Consider the following 22,259-nt stretch of genomic DNA (forward strand, 5'->3'; position numbering starts at 1 on the left):
CACGTTCCTTTTATAGTTTTTCAGTTATCATATGAATCATTAGATATGAAATTAACTTCTTGGTGAAGTCGCCATTGTGGTCTGTGCACGTAGTGTTTGTTTGCAAGCACAGGGTATCAATATTCCCCAGCTATAAAGGTAGTTGAATCATTTTATTATGTATGACCTTTCTGTACTTGTGGGTTGTTTTGGCTAGGGTGTTGACTCTGCAAACAGAATATCTCAACTTTCATCATATGAACAACTTAGTCAGCGCCAGGATTGTATTTTTTATGATTTCTTTTTATATTGATTTCATTTTCAAGTCCAAAGGCTTAGTATTTAGTTTAACGCTTATTTAATAACATTATCTATTAGTATACCTATAATTTCCATAGTAAGCCCTCACAAAGCCTGGCCATGTAATCTGTATGGTTGCCTAGTACTCCATTGTTTATCTGTGTTTTCACCGCAAACAATCAATGTGGCTCCGGAGTTCATTGTTTGCTAACTATGGCTCTGGCCACAATATTTGTCACTGCTCAACAAGACTGACCATGTTCCTTTTGTCAGGAGTGAATGAAAAGTTATGACTGGCCCTGATTACACCATATTTTATACATGCACTAAAAAGTAATGCCAAATATTTTTTTTCTTATTGCTAAAATAAAACATATGAGGGAATATGCCATTGCCATAAAATAGGGAGACACTGATTTAAATGACCCTGTCAGCAGGATTTTGCTAAGTAAACTATAGGCATTGTCATGGGGCTGCTGCTCTGATTAATATGATACCTGAGGTAAAGAAATCCATTGTGTGGTTCTTGTGTAATCAGTGTTTGCAGTTTTGAGTTAATGATATGCCTGTGCTTCAGGGTGGCCTGTGGGCAGGGTCTTTCCTTTGTGCTCTAGGCCCGATCAGCAAGATAAGACCTGTCCACAGGCCCTCCCCGAAGCAAAAGTATGTTCCTCATCATAGAGACAGACAGACAGACCGGGGCGGCTTGTGGGCATGTCTTTTCTTGCTGATCTGGCCTAGAGCACCAAAGAAAGACCCTGCCTACAGTCCCTCCCCAGACAATGGGCATATCATTAACTCAAAACTTCAAACACTTATTACACAAGAACCACAAGACGGATTTCTTCAACTCGGGTATCATGTTAATCCGTGCAGCAACCCCACCATGACACTGCCTGTAGTTTACTTGGCAAAATCCTGCTGACAGGTTCACTTTAAAAAGAACTGGTCCAAACCGCGGGCAGCAGCATGAATTAGAGATGGCGGCTAGTAGAGGATTGTAAAGGAACAGCACCAGGGGGCCCCTGCAGAATCCCGCTGTTGCCGCTTCTTGCGGTGGATCCACGCCCCGCCACCCGCCTGACGTCACACTACGCCAGACAGGGCACATGGTACGGATCTACCCTTTGCACCAACGTGACATTCCGCACCCCCCTCAATGACGTGTAAGGTCTGATTGGTACAGTTCTACACAGTCACCTCCTGTCCACATGGGTACAGAGAGGCACCAGAGAGTTAGAAAAGGTGGTCCACTCAGACACGGACGTGGCCCCACACTCACTCACACTCCTGACAGGCTGAGTAGCTCTTTCACTACTCCAGTGAAGCAAAGCCTTGTCGGCCTGGATAGAGCTGCCATCAGTCTCTATTTGATACAACAGACTTGTATCTGGCTAGATACCAGCCTGGTAGCGTGTTCGTTGGACTGAACAGACGTAAGGTTCGGGGATCAAGATAAAAGAACAGTCCAAGATTAAATTATATACACTGCTTAAAAAAAAATACAGGGAACACTTAAACAACAGAATATAACTCCAAGTAAATCAAACTTCTGTGACATCAAACTGTTCACTTAGGAAGCAACACTGATTGACAATCCATTTCATATGCTGTTGTGCAAATGGAATAGACAATAGATGGAAATTATTGGCAATTATCAAGACACACTCAATAAAGGAGTGGTTCTGCAGGTGGGGACCACAGACCACATCTCAGTACCAATGCTTTCTGGCTGATGTTTTGGTCACTTTGGAATGTTGGTTGTGCTTTCACACTCGTGGTAGCATGAGTCGGACTCTACAACCCACAGAAGTTGCTCAGGTAGTGCAGCTTATCCAGGATGGCACATCAATGTGAGCTGTGGTAAAAAGGTTTGCTGTGTCTGTCAGCGTAATGTCAAGAGGCTGGAGGCGCTACCAGGAGACAGGCCAGTACACCAGGAGACGTGGAGGGGGCCGTAGGAGGGCAACAACCCAGCAGCAGGCCCACTACCTCCGCCTTTGTGCAAGGAGGAACAGGAGGAGCACTGCCAGAGCCCTTCAAAATGACCTCCAGCTGGCCACAAATGTGCATGTGTCTGCACAAACTGTTAGAAACCGACTCCACGAGGGTGGTATGAGGGCCCGACGTCCACAGATGGGGGTTGTGCTCACAGCCCAACACCGTGCTGGACGCTTGGCATTTGCCACAGAACACCAGGATTGGCAAAGTCGCCACTGGCGCCCTGTGCTCTTCACAGATGAAATCTGGTTCACACTGAGCACATGGGACAGACGTGACAGAGTCAGGAGACGCCGTAGAGAGCGATCTGCCTGCAACATCCTTCAGCATGACCGGTTTGGCAGTGGGTCAGTAATGCTGTTGGGTGGCATTTCTTTGGTGAGCCGCACAGCCCTCCATGTGCTCGCCAGAGGTAGCCTGACTGCCATTGTGAGACCATATACTGGTGCGGTTGGCCCTGGGTTCCTCCTAATGCAGGACCATGCCAGACCTCATGTGGCTGGAGTGTGTCAGCAGTTCTTGCAAGATGAAGGCATTGAAGCTATGGACTGGCCCGCCCCTTCCCCAGACCTGAATCCGATTGAGCACATCTGGGACATCATGTCTCGCTCCATCCACCAACAGACTGTCCAGGAGTTGGTGGATACTTTAGTCCAGGTCTGGGAGGAGATGCCACAGGAGACCATCCGCAACCTCATCAGGTGCATGCCCAGGCATTGTAGGGAGGTCATACAGGCACGTGGAGGCCACACACAATGCTGAGCCTCATTTTGACTTGTTTTAAGGACATTACATCAAAGTTGGATCAGCCTGTAGTGTGTTTTTCCACTTTAATTTTGGGGGTGACTCCAAATCCAAGCCTCCATTGGGTAATAAATTTGATTTCCACTAATTATTTTTGTGTGATTTTGTTGTCAGCACATTCAACTTTGTACAGAACAAAGTATTCAATGAGAATATTTCATTCATTCAGATCTAGGATGTGTTATTTGAGTGTTCCCTTTATTTTTTTGAGAAGTGTATTTTATCGCCATAAGGGCTCACTAAGCAATCTACTATATACATAAGGGTTAAATATACAGTGGTCAGAGTTACAAATACAAAAGCATGGTACAACAAGTACAAGCAGATCTTAAAGTCAGTTACCAGTTTAGATGGAAAGCCTGGCTCGGGGGATGGGCAGCCACATGGGGAGGTTGTGGGCCCTCACTTGGTTGGTGGTCTTGTCCCACACGTCTTGATGGAACGGGCTCCTCGGGAACAAAGACCGGTGGGAGCATGCCTGCAGGAGTTTTAAAACTCTCTGGGTTACTCCGAGGGCTGGACCTAACTCTCCACCCCCCTGGTGTAAGCTTGCTACCATCTCCTGAAACCAACATGGGCTACAATTCCTTACTGGATGCCCCTAGGGAGTTAGTTCTGGAGTAATCAGATCCAGTTGGGCCCCTGCTACGCGTGGAGAACAAACACACTGTTCCTAGGAGTTTCCAAAAGGCTGGGGCGGGTATCTCCTCGTCCTTGCATGCTAGATTGGGCTGGGATGCAGTCTGGCATTCGCTATCTTCACCTGAGCTAGAAAATCCATTTTGTGAAGAGCTGGGACCTATAGTTCTTTCACAACTAGGTATTGAAGTATAGTGCCTTACACAATAGAGCACATGTTGTGGACATCCTCTCAGCAGCTGCAGCTGCTGGGGGGGGGGGGGGGCGATGATTTATCACCCCACTCTGCTTGCTGCTAAGGTATTCAAAGGGGTCGGATTACACCATGCATGGAGATCTCCCTAAGACTGGCCAAACAGGTCACAGTGATTGACATGGGTTATCTTTCATTTTCTTCACAAGGATCCCTGGTAATTATGTGCCAGTTCACATTGTAATGGGTATTGTAAATATGAAATGTGGGTATGAAGCTGGTATATGTTTTTTTTTTTTCTGTTCTTACTAGGCATTATTCTTGTGTCAACACAGCCACTTTTTTTCTATACATTTTCTATGCCACCTTTCGTGTACATCTTCTAAATAAACCACGTTTGAAGAATTTTAGTCTTGGATCTAAAGTCTGATTATAAATTTTTTTGGACCAGTTTTCTTTGTTCTTTAAAACTGGAAAAACTGAATATTTGGGAGCCACCTCCTACACTGCCCACTGTTGAACACAAGATAGCTATCGTAGACAACTTTTAAAAGAAGATTTTAGTGGTGATATTTTTTTTTTGGTTCGTGAGAGATCAGCAGGTCCAAGAATTCAGTTGCAGGTGTAATGGTATTCACCGTGTCAGACCCTATGAGTTTGTAGTCCGATTTTCCACACGTTGAGTATTTGAGTTTTTTACCACCGTATTTGTAAGCCAAAATCATGAGACGAACAATCAGAGGAAAAGTATAATAGGAACACGTCACCACTTCTGCATTTATCACTCATTCCTGGTTTTGGCTTACAAATACTGATGTAAAAAACTCAGCGTGTGAACTTGGCCTAATATAGTAAAGTAGTTTTAGTGGAATTGTTTGTTCATGGTGTGGAACTGAAAGTGTTTATTACACATTTTCTTTGTGAAACTCCCTAGCTGACACGAACAACGCAGATTTTTAGTTAAACGACTTGTTTGTGATTTTGCTCAACAATGCAATAGAAGATTTTGCTCTGCTTTTATAACCACACTACTCCAGTAAATGTATATGATCTACATCTTTAACCCTCCAGGACCAGCCAATTTGTTTTTCATATTTCTTTTCCTCCCCCATAACTGTTTTAATTTTTCAGTCTTTATAGCTATGTGAAGTCTTATTTTTTGCGGGACGAGACTATTTTTTTTATTGCTAGAAGTTTGGGATATATATGACATTTTGATATCTTCTTACAGTATGTGTTGTGGTATTGCAGTGACCAAATACAGCAAAAAATGCTAGAAGAAGCAATCAAAATGTTATATCCATCCCAAAATGGTATCAATAAAACAGTGTCCCGCAAATAATAAGCCCTCACGCTGCCCCATCGACCAAACAGTGAAATACTTTATGGGTCTTGGAAAATGGTGACATAATTAAAAAAAAAAAAAAAGAAAAAAAAAGAAGTTTTTCACTACAAAAAAAAAAAAACTGGACAAGTTTGATATCAACGTGATCATACTGATGAGGAGAATCCTATTACCAGGTCATGTTTACCAAACAATGTACACTGTAAAAACGATTCTCAAAAAACTGTCAGAATTGTGGGATGTTTTCTTTTTTTTTTTTTTGTTAAAAAAAAAAAATTTCAATGCACTTGGGAGTACAACTCGTGCCGCAAAAAAAAAAACCAGCCCTCATATGGCTATGTGGACCGAAAAATAAAAGTTATGGCTATGCGAAGAAGGGGAGGAAAATGAAGGTGAGAGGGCTTGATTTTTTTGCATGCCGAGCTGACATTTGTGATACCATTTTGGAGTAAGTGCAACATATTGATCACTTTTTACTGCATTCGGGGGCGGGGGGAGCACCGCAGTGACTAAAAAATGCACATTCTTTTAGTTTTGACATTTAACATACAGTACAGATCAAAAGTTTGGACACACCTTCTCATTTAAAGATTTTTCTGTATTTTCATGACTATGAAAATTGTACATTCACACTGAAGGCATCAAAACTATGAATTAAAGTGTGAAACAACTGAAAATATGTCTTATATTCTAGGTTCTTCAGAGTAGCCAACTTTTGTTTGCTCTGATGACTGCTTTGCACACTCTTGGCATTCTCTTGATGAGCTTCAAGAGGTGGTCACCGGAAATGGTTTTCACTTCACAGGTGTGACCTGTCAGGTTTAATAAGTGGGATTTCTTGCCTTATAAATGGGGTTGGGACCATCAGTTGTGTTGTGCAGAAGTCTGGTGGATACACAGCTAATAGTCCTACTGAATAGACTGTTAGCTGCTTTTTTCTTGCCATAATACAAAATTCTAAGTAAAGAAAAACGAGTGGCCATCATTACTTTAAGAAATGAAGGTCGGTCAGTCAGTCCGAAAAATTGGGAAAACTTTGAAAGTGTCCCCAAGTGCAGTTGCAAAACCATCAAGCCCTACAAAGAAACTGGCTCACATGAGGACCGCCCCAGGAAAGGAAGACCAAGAGTCACCTCTGCTTCTCAGGATTAGTTTATCCGAGTCACCAGCCTCAGAAATCGCAGGTTAACAGCAGCTCAGATTAGAGACCAGGTCAATGCCACACAGAATTCTAGCAGCAGACACATCTCTTCAACAACTGTTAAGAGGAGACTTTGTGCAGCAGGCCTTCATGGTAAAATAGCTGCTAGGAAACCACTGCTAAGGACAGGCAAAAAGCAGAAGAGACGGGTTGGGCTAAAGAACACAAGGAATGGACATTAGACCAGTGGAAATCTGTGCTTTGGTCTGATGAGTCCAAATTTGAGATCTTTGGTTCCAACCACCGTGTCTTTGTGCGACGCAGAAAAGGTGAACAGATGGACTCTACATGCCTGGTTCCCACCGTGAAGCATGGAGGAGGAGGTGTGATGGTGTGGGGGTGCTTTGCTGGTGACACTGTTGGGGATTTATTCAAAATTGAAGGCATACTGAACCAGCATGGCTATCACAGCATCTTGCAGCTGCATGCTATTCCATCCGGTTTGCGTTTAGTTGGACCATCATTTTTTTCAACAGGACAATGACCCCAAACACACCTCCAGGCTGTGTAAGGGCTATTTGACCAAGCAGGAGAGTGATTGTCCACCGTCACCAGACCTGAACCCAATCGAGATGGTTTGGGGTGAGCTGGACCGCAGAGTGAAGGCAAAAGGGCCAACAAGTGCTAAGCATCTCTGGGAACTCCTTCAAGATTGTTGGAAGACCATTTCCGGTGACTACCTCTTGAAGCTCATCAAGAGAATGCCAAGAGTGTGCAAAGCAGTCATCAAAGCAAAAGGTGGCTACTTTGAAGAACCTAGAATATAAGACATATTTTCAGTTGTTTCCCCCTTTTTTGTTAAGTATATAATTCCACATGTGTTAATTCATAGTTTTGATGCCTTCAGTGTGAATGTACAATTTTCATAGTCATGAAAATACAGAAAAATCTTTAAATGAGAAGGTGTGTCCAAACTTTTGGTCTGTACTGTATGTCTTTTAAATAATTTTTAAATGTTTATTTTTTACTTTCTTTTTAGTCTTCCCAGGCTTGTAATACAGTTGGCATCTGCCCTGTATGTAGTGGGCATCAACTCCTAAGTCCTCTCTGTACATGTGCATCCTCATGTAAAAGAGGAGCCGTCCCCACTCTTGACATGCCTGATTTAGTAAATAATGTAATCCCCGTGAATTGCTTATTCTGTAGCATCTTTTCTTAGTGCTCTGCATTGTGCCATTCCTATTAGAAATGTTCTATGTGAATTGACAACTGGGTATTACTGTTCCTCTTGTCCTGGTGTCTAATCTTGGGTATCAGGAAGGCTTTATATATAACTGGTTCTTTCTCTCAAGCTCGGAGGGTCTATACTCTGTCTGTAGTCTGGAACAAGGAAATAACCAGAAGCCACTCTGCACCAATGCACCATTTCTTAACCCCTTTACGACCTTTGAATTTTCCGTTTTTGCATTTTCTTTTTTTGCTCCTCTTGTTCCCAGAGCCAGAGTTTTTACTTTTTGGGCAATATGGCCATGTGAGGGCTTATTTTTTGCCGGACGAGTTGTACTTTTAAACGCCATTACCAATTTTACCATATCGTGTACTGGAAAACGGGGAAAAAATTCCAAGTGCTTTGAAATATCAAGAAAAATGCAGTTCCACAGTTGTTTTCTGTTTTGTTTTTTTTTCTTTCCACGTTCCCTGAATGCTGGATGCTAAAACTGACCTTGCAATATAATTCTGCAGGTCATTACGAGTTCGTAGACCCCAAACATGTATAGGTTATTTTTTATTTAAGTGGTGAAAAAAAAATCCAAAATAAAGCGCCATTTTCCCATACCCGTAGCGTCTCCAATTTTCTGGATCTGGGGCCGGGTGAGGGCTTATTTTTTGTGCGCCGGGCTGACGTTTTTATTGATACTCTTTTGGGGTAGATACGATGTTTTGATCGCCTGTTATTGCATTTTATTGCAAAGTTGCGTCAACCAAAAAAACGTAATTCTGGCGTTTGGAAATTTATTCTCGTTACACCATTTACCGATCGGATTAATTCTTTTTTTATATTTATCGGGCGATTCTGAACGCGGCGATACCAAATATGTGTATGTGGGTTTTTTTTTATTTTTATTTTGAATGGGGCAAAAGGGGGGTGATGTAAACTTTTTATATTTTTTTTTATATTTTTAAACATTTTTTTTTTTTTTTTTTACACTTTTTGCTTGCTTCTCTTGTCTCCATAGGAGACTAGAATCAGCAACTGTCTGATCGCCTCTGTTACATAGAGGTGATGAACTAGGTGGCGCTCATAGCGATCTTTACATGACAACCACTGGGGTCTGCTGCAGACCCCGGGTTGTCATGCCCACACATCAGTGACCATCGATCACGTGTTGGGGTCACCGATGGGCGGAGTAAGTGACGCTCTTCTGGCACCGCGCTGTTAAATTCCGCTGTCAGAGATTGACAGCGGCATTTAACTGGTTAACAGCCGTGGGTGGATCGCGATTCCACCCACGGCTGTTGCGGGCACATGTCAGCTGTAAGAATCAGCTGGCATGTGCCCGGTTCAGTACGGGCTCACCGCCGGAGCCCTCACTGAACCGGGGGTGATGGCATGGGGCGTACTAATACACCCCAGGCCAGTAAGGGGTTAAAGAACATGGCAACTGCTGCTTTGTAGCTGGTTCTTCTAAATCACTGCATACTTCACTTTTGGCATGCCATGCCACTCATGTGCCAAAACAGAACAGTTTAAAGCGCACCTGTCAGCAGGATTGTGCTCAGTAAACTACATACACTGTCAGGTGGGTGACATTACACTGAGTAAAATGATACATTGGTTGATGAAATTTGTCCTGTGGTTCTTGTGTAATCTTTACTTTCAGTTTGAAGATATTGATATCCTCGTGCTTCGCGGGGGGCTCTCTATCTGGTGCTCTGCTTATGTATTCATCTGTATGCTCTTATGACAGCTCACTGTGCCTTCACTGATCTGCCTTCTATTTTACGTAATGCATCTAGTAGTGCGGGGCTAGGTAACACCTGCTCACAGGTGCGCTTTTAGGCTGTGTGCACACGGTGCGTTTTTGATGCATTTTTTTGCAGCGATGTATCACTTAGCTTACCAGGTGCAGCAGTTATTATAGAATCAGTTTTCTCTGCTGCAGATCTAGTAGAGCTGAGATGTAGAAGTGCGTATAACCTCACCCACACCACTGATTAGCAGCTTACTGTGGACATTGTGTAATGACAGCTGCTAATCAGTGCTGGGGTTGTGGTTGGATTGGAGGCATGAGGCAGCTTATCTTGTAGTGACAATCTCCTGCTTATAAAACACAGCCTAGTAAGTGACACATCCCTGGAATCAGGCTCTGTCCTTACATCATGGTGCTCTCAGAGTACATAGCAAAAACCTAGTGACGGATTGCGTTAAATAATCTTGCTGTTGGCGCTATATAAATAAGTAAAATAAATAAAGTCAAGGATCCTGCAGTGCTCTGTTAGTGAAAGAGTGACATTTGGCTCTTTCACTGCGAGAGTGTATGCAGAGTTTTGAGATCCTACTCTGCATTTTGGGATCCCACAACCCAGAAAAAGCGTTTTTGTTAGGTGATTTTTTTTTCTAAATAACATTTTATTAAATAAAAAAGGCAGTCCCAGATTAGTGATGGGTACCCTTTAAGTATTGATTCTGTATGCAAGCGAGAGAAATTGCAGCTACACGCCCTGTTTTTCTCACTATTTACTCTAGAGATATATATACAGTGCCTACAAGTAGTATTGAACCCCCTGCTGATTTAGCTGGTTTGATAAGATGCAAATAAGTTAGAGCCTTCAAACTGCAAACGAGAGTAGGTTTTATGAACAGAAGCATAAATCTTACAAACCAAAAAGTTATGTTGCTCAGTTGAATTTTATTAAATTTTAAACATAAAAGTGTGGGTCAATTATTATACAACCCCTATGTTTAATATTTTGTGGAATAACCCTTGTTTGCAATTACAGCTAATAATAGTCTTTTAGAAGACCTGATCAGGCCGGCACAGGTCTGTGGAGTTATCTTGGCCCACTCCTCCATGCAGATCTTCTCCAAGTTAGCTAGGTTCTTTGGGTGTCTCATGTGGACTTTATTCTTGAGCTCCTTCCACAAGTTTTCAATTGGGTTAAGGTCAGGAGACTGACTAGGCTACTCCAACACCTTGACTTTTTCCCTCTTGAACCAGGCCTTGGTTTTCTTGGCTGTGTGCTTTGGGTCGTTGTCTTGTTGGAAGATGAAATTACGACCCATCTTAAGATCCTTGATGGAGGAGCGGAGGTTCTTGGCCAAAATCTCCAGGTAGGCCGTGCTATCCATCTTCCCATGGATGCGGACCAGATGGCCAGGCCCCTTGGCAGAGAAACAGCCCCACAGCATGATGCTGCCACCACCATGCTTGACTGTAGGGATGGTATTCTTGGGGTCGTATGCAGTGCCATCCAGTCTCCAAACGTCACGTGTGTGTGGTAGGCACCAAAGATCTCGATCTTGGTCTCATCAGACCATAGAACCTTGAACCAGTCTGTCTCAGAGTCCTCCAAGTGATCATGAGCAAACTGTAGACGAGCCTTGACATGACGCTTTGAAAGTAAAGGTACCTTACGGGCTCGTCTGGAACGGAGACCATTGCGGTGGAGTACGTTACTTATGGTATTGACTGAAACCAATGTCCCCACTGCCATGAGATCTTCCCAGAGCTCCTTCCTTGTTGTCCTTGGGTTAGCCTTGACTCTTCGGACAAGCCTGGCCTCGGCACGGGAGGACACTTTCAAAGGCTGTCCTGGCCGTGGAAGGCTAACAGTAGTTCCATAAGCCTTCCACTTACGGATGATGCTCCCAACAGTGGAGACAGGTAGGCCCAACTCCTTGGAAAGGGTTTTGTACCCCTTGCCAGCCTTGTGACCCTCCACGATCTTGTCTCTGATGGCCTTGGAAATGCTCCTTTGTCTTTCCCATGTTGACCATGTCTGAGTGCTGTTCACAAGTTTGGGGGGGGTCTTAAATAGTCATAAAAGGCTGGCAAAAGAGATCTTTAATCCACACATGTGAAGCTCATTATTCTTGGTGCCTGAACTACTTCTTAATACTTTTGGGGGACCAAACAGAATTCTTGTGGTTTGAGGGGTTGAATAATAAATGACACTCTGAATTAACTTTTAACGTTTTTAAAAAAAAAACAAAATTTGCGACAGTGCATTTCCCACTTCCAGGCTGATCTACAGTACAAGTGTCACAATGCCAAGTTAATTCCGCATGTGTCAACCAGCTAAATCTGCAGGGGGTTGAATACTACTTGTAGGCACTGTATATATAGATAGAGATATAGATAGATTAGATTATATAGAGATAGATATAGACTGACAGACACAAAGTCAGCAAGAAAACAACACTGACGACTAGCTTAGGAAGATACTCTAGGCACTCCTTTTTATAGGCTAGTCTAATAGAGAGGTGCTTTTTCATTGATTGGCCCTGTCTGTTTTATTGCCCTGTATACGACTATTTGCTTAAGTCCATGACTCTTCTGCTGAGCAATTTTCATGCAAACATCACTTATATATCACTTTGTACCTTGGCTTTTCAAGAATTATACCTAGTTGAGAGGCCAGAAATTTTACAAATTATCTAATTGGAAAGATGCCACAGGAGATCATGAGCTCTTAACAGTGAATCATTGCGCTACAAATATTTGTCTCTGGATATTGCATGACTGTGTATTGGATTTCATGAACATCTTACTGCAGCAACAATGGACTCGCCCATTTAAAGTGTCCCTGTGGTTTTGGCTCTGTGGTTGGCTGGTGCACCATGCTGGATCAACTGCAAGCGGCCAAAACCCCAATCTACATGCATTAACAATACGATTGTACAAAAACTGAAATATTTCCCTCAAAATCCCAGTCATTGGCTTCTGCAGCATGTAGTCCCAGATGAGTTCTCGGATGATTGGCTGCAGTGTTCATGTGCCAACATTGCTGAAAGTGCATCGGGAGGTGAGTATCTGTTATTTTTATTTTACACTGGTGTATATAGTATTTAAGAAGGTGTTGTCTGAGTATTTGACCACCCCTCTAATTGTGGTTTTCAATGGATTTCACTGGAAATTGACATGTATAAAATATTAATTTTTCTCTTTTTACTAGAAAGGGGCCTGAGGAAACTAATGTGAAAGACTGAACTTTCTACAAATAGTCAAATAAGGTTAGAACTGACAAAGGAGGATAAAACCAATTCCATGGGAGAAAACATTATCTGTTATGTCACTGAACTGTATCATGTAGACTACCATCTGATTTTGCATACTTACAGTACTATAACAGTGTTTTGCTTAATACATTTCCTAGAATCAGTTCCCTTAAAGAGGTTATCCAGGTCTATATTATTTGGTTACTATGGGCCTAAGGCAGTAGAAGAAGGGTGCATGGTACTCCTGATTGGGGTGCACAAATAGGATTCCACTGCACAAATAGTATAACAATGAATTTGGCACTCCAAAAATGATGCAAAAAAGTGATAGAATTTTATTTCACATAGGTTATCCATTGCATATAATATTGATATTTCAGCCAATTATATGGTCTTCTTCAGAGCAGGGATACCTTAGTATTGTATTTGATAGCCCATAGCGTAATGGAGACAGCGCAGGAGAAATGCACTACCTTGCTAAAAGAATGACGCTATTTTCCTAGCACCGTAGTAGATTTCTCTTTCACAGTCTCCCGTACGCTATGGGCTCTCAAATACAATACCAAACAATCCCTGTTCTGAAGAAGGCCATAGAATTGTCCGAAACGTCAATGTTATATACAGTGGTGTGAAAGTGTTTTCCCCCTTCCTGATTTCTTATTCTTCTGCGTGTTTGTCACACTTACATGTTTCAGATCCTAAAACAAATTTAAATACTAGACAAAGATAACAACCTTCATTTAAAAACTGCATTTTGTGATTACTTGTGTTATTAACGGAAATGTAAATCCAAACCTACAGAGCCCTGTGTGGAAAAGTGATTCCCCTCCCCTTCTTAAAACAAAAATTACCCCCCCCCGCCCCCCGCCATGTCAGTATTCCTCCTTTTGTAAGCTATTTATTGGAGAATGTTTTTACTGCACTATAATAGGAAGTGTCAGGCTGCTGACATTTATTAGCTTGTCAGAGGTGCAGAAAGTGCTTGTCTACTATGGTGCGCTGTGGCTGCCACTGTTTTGGGCTAATATTATGCCAGATATTACAATACAGTTTGACTGACTAGTATTACATGAATATCTTGTGTGAAACTTCTTTAATTGTTATGTTATTAATCTATAAGTGAAAATTCCCTTGAAGGGTGGGGAACAATGTTATTTTTTGAAGCATGAGTCAGAATTTGACAAAGTCCTAGGTGCGTGGCAGCTGTGTCTCAGCGTTATATGCTGGAATGCATTAAATATTGATGCTCAGGTCAAACACAAAATCCCCGTCTGGGGCCTCGATGGTTTTCTGTCATACATATGGTGATGGGAGAGCAATCTGAAATTCTAAGAGGTCATATTTCTCACACAGCAAACAGAACATGCAGTCAAACTTCCTTCTGTGTTTTTTTTTTTATCACATTTATTTAGGCTGAAAAATGTTAAGTAGACACGCACGATCTGGTGATTAGATATAATCTGAAACAGTATTTTGGCTTTTTTAGGAAGAGTCTATAATATAATATAAAACCAATTCTTCACCTGCTGTTGATTTGTTCATTCTGCCTCCCAAAAATCGCTCGGCTCACATTTATCCTGCTCTCTACACTGTACGCTTCCATCGGGGTTTCCATGTAAATCTCTGAAATACGTGATTCAGACTGATCCCTTAGCAAAAGATTCCCTATAATGAGGCAGATCGGGGCAACTGTGGATGCTATCTTGCCTAGCTATCTTGCCTATGATCCAGCGGTGTCCATCTTTTTAGGCGTGCCTAAAAGTGCCGTCAGCCATAGTTTTGTGCATCTCTTTAAAGGACAGAGACTGAGTCCGAGTAACTCTGCTGCCTTGTTATAGTGACTGGATCCCTCTGGGATTTCATCTGAATCATGTCACTCAGAGATTTAGATGGAAACCACGATATATCCAGTGTAGAGCACAGGATAAACATGATCCAAAATGTTATGTAAAATGTTCCCAACACAAGTTACAACTCAATAGAAAAAAAAAAGCACGTCCCCACTCAGGTCCGTCATCTGTTAACAGAAATATAGGGGACTTCTACGTGACTGGTAGTACAAAGGCTCTTGAAAAGCAAAATGGCTTCTCACCCACCCAAATGAAATCCAGCAAGTTCTGTGCTCCCAAATCCAAATGCCCCCCTCCTTTCTGAGCCCCACAGTGTGCCTAAACCACGTTTGGCGTTTCTGTAGCAACGAGAGCCCGCCTAATTTACGGTTGCATGTCTCCATGGAATCAAATCATAACTACACCTATAGATAAATTCCCAAAGGGGTATAATTTCCAAAATCGGAGTCGATTGAGGGGTGTATACCGCTCGTCTAGCTCTTAGGGGCTCTGTATATGGAGTCTGCAAACTATTCTAGGAAAATCTGTACTCCAGGAGGCAAATAGCGCTAAGTCCCTCCTGAGGCTCGCCATCTGGCTAAGCAGTACTGTATAGCCAAATATGGGGTTATTCGACATTCAGCAGAAATTTTGGCACAAATGTTGGTGCCATTTTTACCCATTTTCCCTTGTGAAAAAGTAAAATCTGGGGCTAAAACAAATTTTTTTTTAAAAATATAATCCTATTCTCTTCACGGCCCAATGGTATAAAATTCTGTGACACACCTGTGGTGTCAATATGATCACAGTACCCTTAGATGAATTCATTCATAGGTGTAGTTTGTAAAATGGGGTCTCTTATGGGGTGTTCTGCTATTCTGGCACCTCAGGGGTTCTGCCAATGTGACATGGCACCCTTAAACCATTCCAGCAAAATCTCCAATATGGCGCTTCTTCCCTTCTGAGCTTTGCACTGTGCCTCAAAAGTAGTTTTCGACCACATATGGGGTACAGTGTATTCAGGAGAAATTGCACAACAAATTGTATGGTTCATTTTGCTCTTGTGAAAATGAAAAATTTAGGGCAAAACCACCATTTTGATGGGAAAAAATATATTTTTTCATTTTCACAGTTTTACATTATAAACTTCTGTGAAGCACCTGGGGGTCACCAAACGTCTAGACAAATTCCTTGAGGAGTCTAGTTTCCAAAATGGCATCACTTGTGGGTTTCCATTATTTATGCACATCAGGGGCTCTCCAAACTCGACATGGCGTCCGCTAACTATTCTTGCCAATTTGGCGTTCGAAAAGCCAAATAGAGCTCCTTCCCTGCCGTGCGCCAAAACAGTAGTTTTCCTCCACATATGGGGTATCTGCCCACTCAGGAGAAATTGCACAACAAATTGTACAGTGCATTTTCTCCCGTCACCCTTGTGAAAATGCAAAATTTGTGGGGAAAAATGTGACTCTTTATATTCACGGCTTTAAATTATAAACCTCTGTGAAACACCTGGGAGTTCAAGATGCCCACCACACATCTAGATACATTCCTTGAAGGGTCTAGTTTCCAAAATGGGAAACCCATCAGGAGTCTCCAAACACGACATGGCGCCATTTTTGCATTCAAAGGTCAAACTGTGCTCCTTCCCTTGCGAACCCTGCCATGCGTCCAAACAGTAGTTTTCCCCCCACATAGGGGGTATCGGTGCACTCAAGAAATTGCTCAACAAATTTTGGCATCTATTTTCTCATTTTACCCTTGTGAAAATAAAAAGTAAAATTTTCATTTTTTTTCATTTCACATTGCATTAATTCCTGTGATGCACCTGAAGAGTTAATAAACTTCTTGAATGTGGTTGTGAGGACTTTGAGGGGTGCCGTTTTTAGAATGGTATTACTTTTAGGTACTTTCTGTAATATAGGCCACTTGAAATGTGATGTGATCCCTAAAAATTTGGTTTTGTAAATTTTGTTGGAAAAATGAGAAATTGCTGTTCAACTTTTAACCCTTCTAACTTCCTAACAAGAAAAAAATGTTTAAAAAATGCTGCAGATGTAAAGTAGACATATGGGAAATTAAATGTATTAAATATTTTGTGTGATATAACTCCTGATTTAAGGGCATAAGAATTGAAAGTTTGAAAATTGCTATATTTCGACAAATTTCCGATATTTTCACAAATAAACACGTAATATTGAACAAATTTAACCACTATCATGAAGTACAATATGTCACACAAAAAACAATCTCAGAATCATTGGGATCCTTTGAAGTGTTCCAGAGTTGTTACCCCCATAAGGTGACAGTGTCAGAACTGTAAAATGTGGCCTGGTCATGAAAGTGAAAACTGGCTTGAGGGATGAAGGGGTTGCAGTGTTTTTTTTTGTTTTTTTTTTGTTGAATTTTTTTTTTTTTATAAAGTGTGTTATCTTAATGTTTCTCCACAAAAAAAATGCATAAAATAAAGGAAACAAAAATGCATCAAAAGAGCGTATTTGTTTGCAGACACCTGACAAATTTGTAGAAAAAATACTACATATCTCTACACAAGAACATGACCTAAAGTTTTTTCAGTAATGTTTAAATAAGGCAAAAGGAAATGTTATCCCTGAGGGGGTAATGTCTGAGACAGTTGCTACTTGGTTAAAGGTAGACAAAATGATTTCTGAAAATTAAACTGGTTATATTTTCTATGACCATGACTGTATCATAATGTGTAGAAAATGAGTTATAGGGTGCAGATGGATACTATAGACATGCATATTTCATAAAAGTGAGTCATACTAGGCTTGTGTGCAGGCTTCGGGTCTCAGCTGTTTATTATTCGGGATTCTCTACCTTTCTGATTCAAAACTTGGTAACTTATGTTATACTGGAATTGAGCTGATAGGTCAACTTTTATAGCCCTGGAGACCAAGGAACCCATCTACCCCCACCATACTCTATTTGCCAATTACAGTTTGAGCTACTTCTGACTTTATAATACACTGCTCAAAAAAATAAAGGGAACACTCAAATAACACATCCTAGATCTGAATGAATGAAATATTCTCATTGAATACTTTGTTCTGTACAAAGTTGAATGTGCTGACAACAAAATCACACAAAAATTATCAATGGAAATCAAATTTATTACCCAATGGAGGCCTGGATTTGGAGTCACCCCCAAAATTAAAGTGGAAAAACACACTACAGGCTGATCCAACTTTGATATAATGTCATTAAAACAAGTCAACACAAGGCTCAGTATTGTGTGTGGCCTCCACGTGCCTGTATGACCTCCCTACAACGTCTGGGCATGCTCCTGATGAGGTTGCGGATGGTCTCCTGTGGGATCTTCTCCCAGACCTGGACTAAAGCATCCGCCAACTCCTGGACAGTCTGTGGTGGATGGAGCGAGACATGATGTCCCAAATGTGCTCAATCGGATTCAAGTCTGGGGAACGGGAAGGCCAGTCCATAGCTTCAATGCCTTCATCTTGCAGGAACTGCTGACACACTCAAGCCACATGAGGTCTGGCATTGTCCTGCATTAGAAGGAACACAGGGCCAACCGCACCAGCATATGGTCTCACAAGGGGTCTGAGGATCTCATCTCGGTACCTAATGGCAGTCAGGCTACCTCTGGCGAGCACATGGAGGGCTGTGCGGTCCTCCAAAGAAATGCACATCCCCACATAGTCCTCCATACGGAATAATGGGACCCACATAGTCTTCCATACAGAATACTGGACCCCACATAGTCCTACATACAGTATTATTGGCCCCATATAGCCCTCCATATAGAATAATAGCCCCACATAGGGGTGGTGGTTATGGTGTCGCTGGCCAAATACCACCCTGCGGGCCAGGTTTGACCCACAGGCCAGAGTTTGACATGTATGTTGTAGATGTAGCATTAGTCAGAATGCTGAGCTGTGTAACCCTGCCCACACCACTGATCAGTAGCTTCCTGTGTACATTGTACATTCAGAAAGCTGCCAATCAGTGGTAGGGGCTGGGTTACACAGATTATCTGGACTGGACAGCACTGACACCTAGGCAGGCAGTGGTAATCTCCTGCTGATAAAACACTGATTGTATTGAACCTACAACACACAGCCTAATAAGTGACACATCCCTGGAATCTCAAGCTCTATATTTTGCTGTTCTCAGATTAAATGGCAAAAACCTGCTGCTAGATTCCCTTGTGAAAGCAGGTCATAAGTGATGCCACAAACATTGGACATGTAGCACATTTGCTCACATATTTCAGGCCATTATGACCATAGTCATAGGGCCTGATTCATGAAAGGTTTAACGGCAGAATTCTATCGTAAACGTTTTTGAAAACTCGCAAAATTTATTCAAAACTCTGAGTTGCACCTACATTTGTCGAATTGGGTGTTTTTCACTCCAGTTTCTCGAGGCACAGTGGGGGCGTGACTCCACAGCCCATCTAATTCAAGATGAGCTGTGGTATTCCCTACTGCAGAAATCTCACTCCAATACCTAACTAACTGGAGTAGCTCACCCAGGCACATGACATGTACGCCTCTTCATGAATCGGGAGCGTCTGACTCCAGTACGCCACCTAATCAAGACCGGTGTGAACTATGCTGGTCTTCATGAATCGGGCCCATACTGTAGAAAAATGTGCAAAACCGTGACTTAAAACTATAAGTCAACCAATCATGGTGCCAAGCAAAATCACATGATCAAATTGATTACTGCTGATCTGGATATAACTGACATAACAATACAGTAATTGGCATATGGTTGCATGAGTTAAACATTTTAATGGCAGAGTAAATGAGAACAGTGAAAAAGCTGGTCCATTACCATTAATATTACAGAATTATTTAATTCCCGGTATTTAAACCTTTAGGCTATGTGCCCACGATGCAGAAATGCTGTATATTTTTTCCGCTTCTCCCTGGCAGGAAAAACGCATGCGGATTTTACATGCATTTTTCCCGCCAGGTAGAAGCATTTGTCAAGCGTTTTTCACATGCATTTCTGCATGCGGGTTATCAAGCGCTTTTCCAAGCGATTTTAGCATCACTTGGAAAAGTGCTTGACAACTTGGTCACACTATATAAATCCATGCAACCGACATGGATTTATATAGTGTGACCAAGTAATAGTTTTAAAAAAAAAGAATAAGAATGGTAAAAAATAAAAACTATACTTACCTTCCGATGGCCCCCGGTCTTTTCTCCCCTGCATCCGGTCTGTTGCACTGCTCGCGGTGGTGTGAAAGGACCTGCCATGACTTCATTTAGTCATGTGACCTGTCACATGGCTAAATGACGTCATGGCAGGTCCTGCTCACGGTGTGAAAGGACCTGCCATGACGTCATTTAGTCACGTGACCTGTCACATGACTAAATGACGTCATGACAGGTCCTTTCACACCACCGCGAGCAGTGCAACAGACCGGACGCATCGCTGAGGAGACCGGGGGCCATCAGAAGGTAAGTATAATCTTTATTTTTTATTTTAAATTCTTTTTTTTACAGGTTCTATGGTACCCGGGTCCGGAGGAGAGTCTCCTCTTCTCCAGACCCAGGTACCATCCGCACACATTGAATCGCTTAATATCCGCATGTGCACATGTAGTCATGCGAATATTAAGCGATTCAATGCAAGTCAATGGCGGCAATTACGCTGCGTGTCCGCAAAATTAATGGACATGCTGCAGATTTTTCCGCAATGATAATCCGCAGCGGAAATTTCCCCAGCATGTGCGCAGCACATGCGGATTATCATTGGGGACCATGGGGCACGTATTACCAAGCGTTTTTTAAGTGTTTTCGCTGTGGAAACTTCACTGCAAAAACGCTTGAAAAACGCATAGTGGGCACGCAGCCTTAGGAATGCAAGTTTTTAACAAGGAGACCCAAAAGGTCTGTTTAATTACTTGCGGTGTTGATCTCCACCTCTAGCCAGTTTCACGACTCATTCAGTAGCTTGTATTTTCACATCAGAAGTGTCATTAGCATGAATTTGTGTAAGATGAAAGGAGGCAGCAGAAAAAACTACATTTTCTTTTTTTGCCCACATCAGAGAGGTGTTCTCATATTCTACAGTAGTTTGTAGCATGTGTTTAGTGCATCCCACATACTGGATCCAACAAACTGTATATGTTGTCAATATTTGTTTTTATTTTTAATTAGGCAATGTACCTAGAGTTTTCTGTGTTTTGAATAAAAATGCTACCCTCAAAAAATGCTACCCTCAAAAAATGCTACTCTCAAAAGACTACCCTCAAAAAATGCTACTCTCAAAACACTACCCTCAAAAAATGCTACTCTCAAAACACTACCCTCAAAAAATGCTACCCTCAAAAAATGCTACCCTCAAAAAATGCTACCCTCAAAAAATGCTACCCTCAAAACATGCTACCCTCAAAACATGCTACCCTCAAAACATGCTACTCTCAAAACATGCTACTCTCAAATCTTTCGATCTCTCTCTCGATCTCTCTCTCTCGATCTCTCTCTCTCGATCTCTCTCTCTCGATCTCTCTCTCTCGATCTCTCTCTCTCGATCTCTCTCTCTCGATCTCTCTCTCTCGATCTCTCTCTCGATCTCTCTCTCTCTCTCGATCTCTCTCTCTCTCTCTCGATCTCTCTCTCTCTCTCTCGATCTCTCTCTCTCTCTCTCGATCTCTCTCTCTCTCTCTCTCGATCTCTCTCGATCTCTCTCTTTCTCGATCTCTCGATCTCTCTCTCTCGATCTCTCTCTCTCGATCTCTCTCTCTCGATCTCTCGATCTCGATCTCTCGATCTCTCTCTCTCGATCTCTCTCTCTCTCTCTCGATCTCTCTCTCTTTCTCGATCTCTCTCTCTCTCGATCTCTCTATCTCTCTCTCTCTCTATCTCTATCTCTCTCTCTCGATCTCTCTCTCTCTCTCTCTCGATCTCTCTCTCTCGATCTCTCTCTCTCGATCTCTCTCTCTCGATCTCTCTCTCTCGATCTCTCTCTCTCGATCTCTCTCTCTCGATCTCTCTCTCTCGATCTCTCTCTCTCGATCTCTCTCTCTCGATCTCTCTCTCGATCTCTCTCTCGATCTCTCTCTCGATCTCTCTCTCTCGATCTCTCTCTCTCGATCTCTCTCTCTCGATCTCTCTCTCTCGATCTCTCTCTCTCGATCTCTCTCTCTCGATCTCTCTCTCTCGATCTCTCTCTCTCGATCTCTCTCGATCTCTCTCGAGATCTCTCTCTCTCTAGATCTCTCTCTCTCTCTAGATCTCTCTCTCTCTCTAGATCTCTCTCTCTCTCTAGATCTCTCTCTCTCTCTCTAGATCTCTCTCTCTCTCTCTAGATCTCTCTCTCTCTCTCTAGATCTCTCTCTCTCTCTCTAGATCTCTCTCTCTAGATCTCCCAAGATAGTCCAAATAAAAACTAGAGCTCTGATACAGCTATGTGAACAGAAAAATCTAATTTTGGTATTGCCATAATTGTACCGACCCACAGAAATTTATTTTGTAACGTTTAAAAAGGGGCGGGGGAGGGGCCAAATTGCTGTTTGGGCTGTATTCCTACCCCTAAAGAGATACATTTGCAATGATTATACTGACAAATACAACACCTCTCCCCAAAATATATGACTCCTCATATAGCTATGTCTGCTAAAGAAAAAGAGAAAAAATATGGTTCCTACAATGTGATAATAAAAAAGTGAAAAAAAAAATGTTTTTAATAAAGGGTAAAACTGACTTTGTCGTGAAGAGGTTAATGAGGCACCTGCATGTTTGCATGTGAGACGTGACGCAATAACGTAGATTTCAGTACACTACACAGAACTAAACACAGTAGCC

General features: G+C 42.2%; 1 protein-coding gene across 1 annotated transcript in view; it reads left to right on the top strand.

The window, feature by feature from the left end:
- The window catches only part of TMCC3 (transmembrane and coiled-coil domain family 3), a 120,506-nt gene that overhangs the window by 89,532 nt on the left and 8,715 nt on the right, over window positions 1–22,259 (top strand). The gene's annotated exons all lie outside the window — the stretch shown is intronic.

Source organism: Phyllobates terribilis, unplaced genomic scaffold, assembly GCF_046119375.1.
Source record: "Phyllobates terribilis strain yellow unplaced genomic scaffold, ASM4611937v1 Scaffold_11__3_contigs__length_659146591, whole genome shotgun sequence".
NCBI lineage: Eukaryota > Metazoa > Chordata > Amphibia > Anura > Dendrobatidae > Phyllobates > Phyllobates terribilis.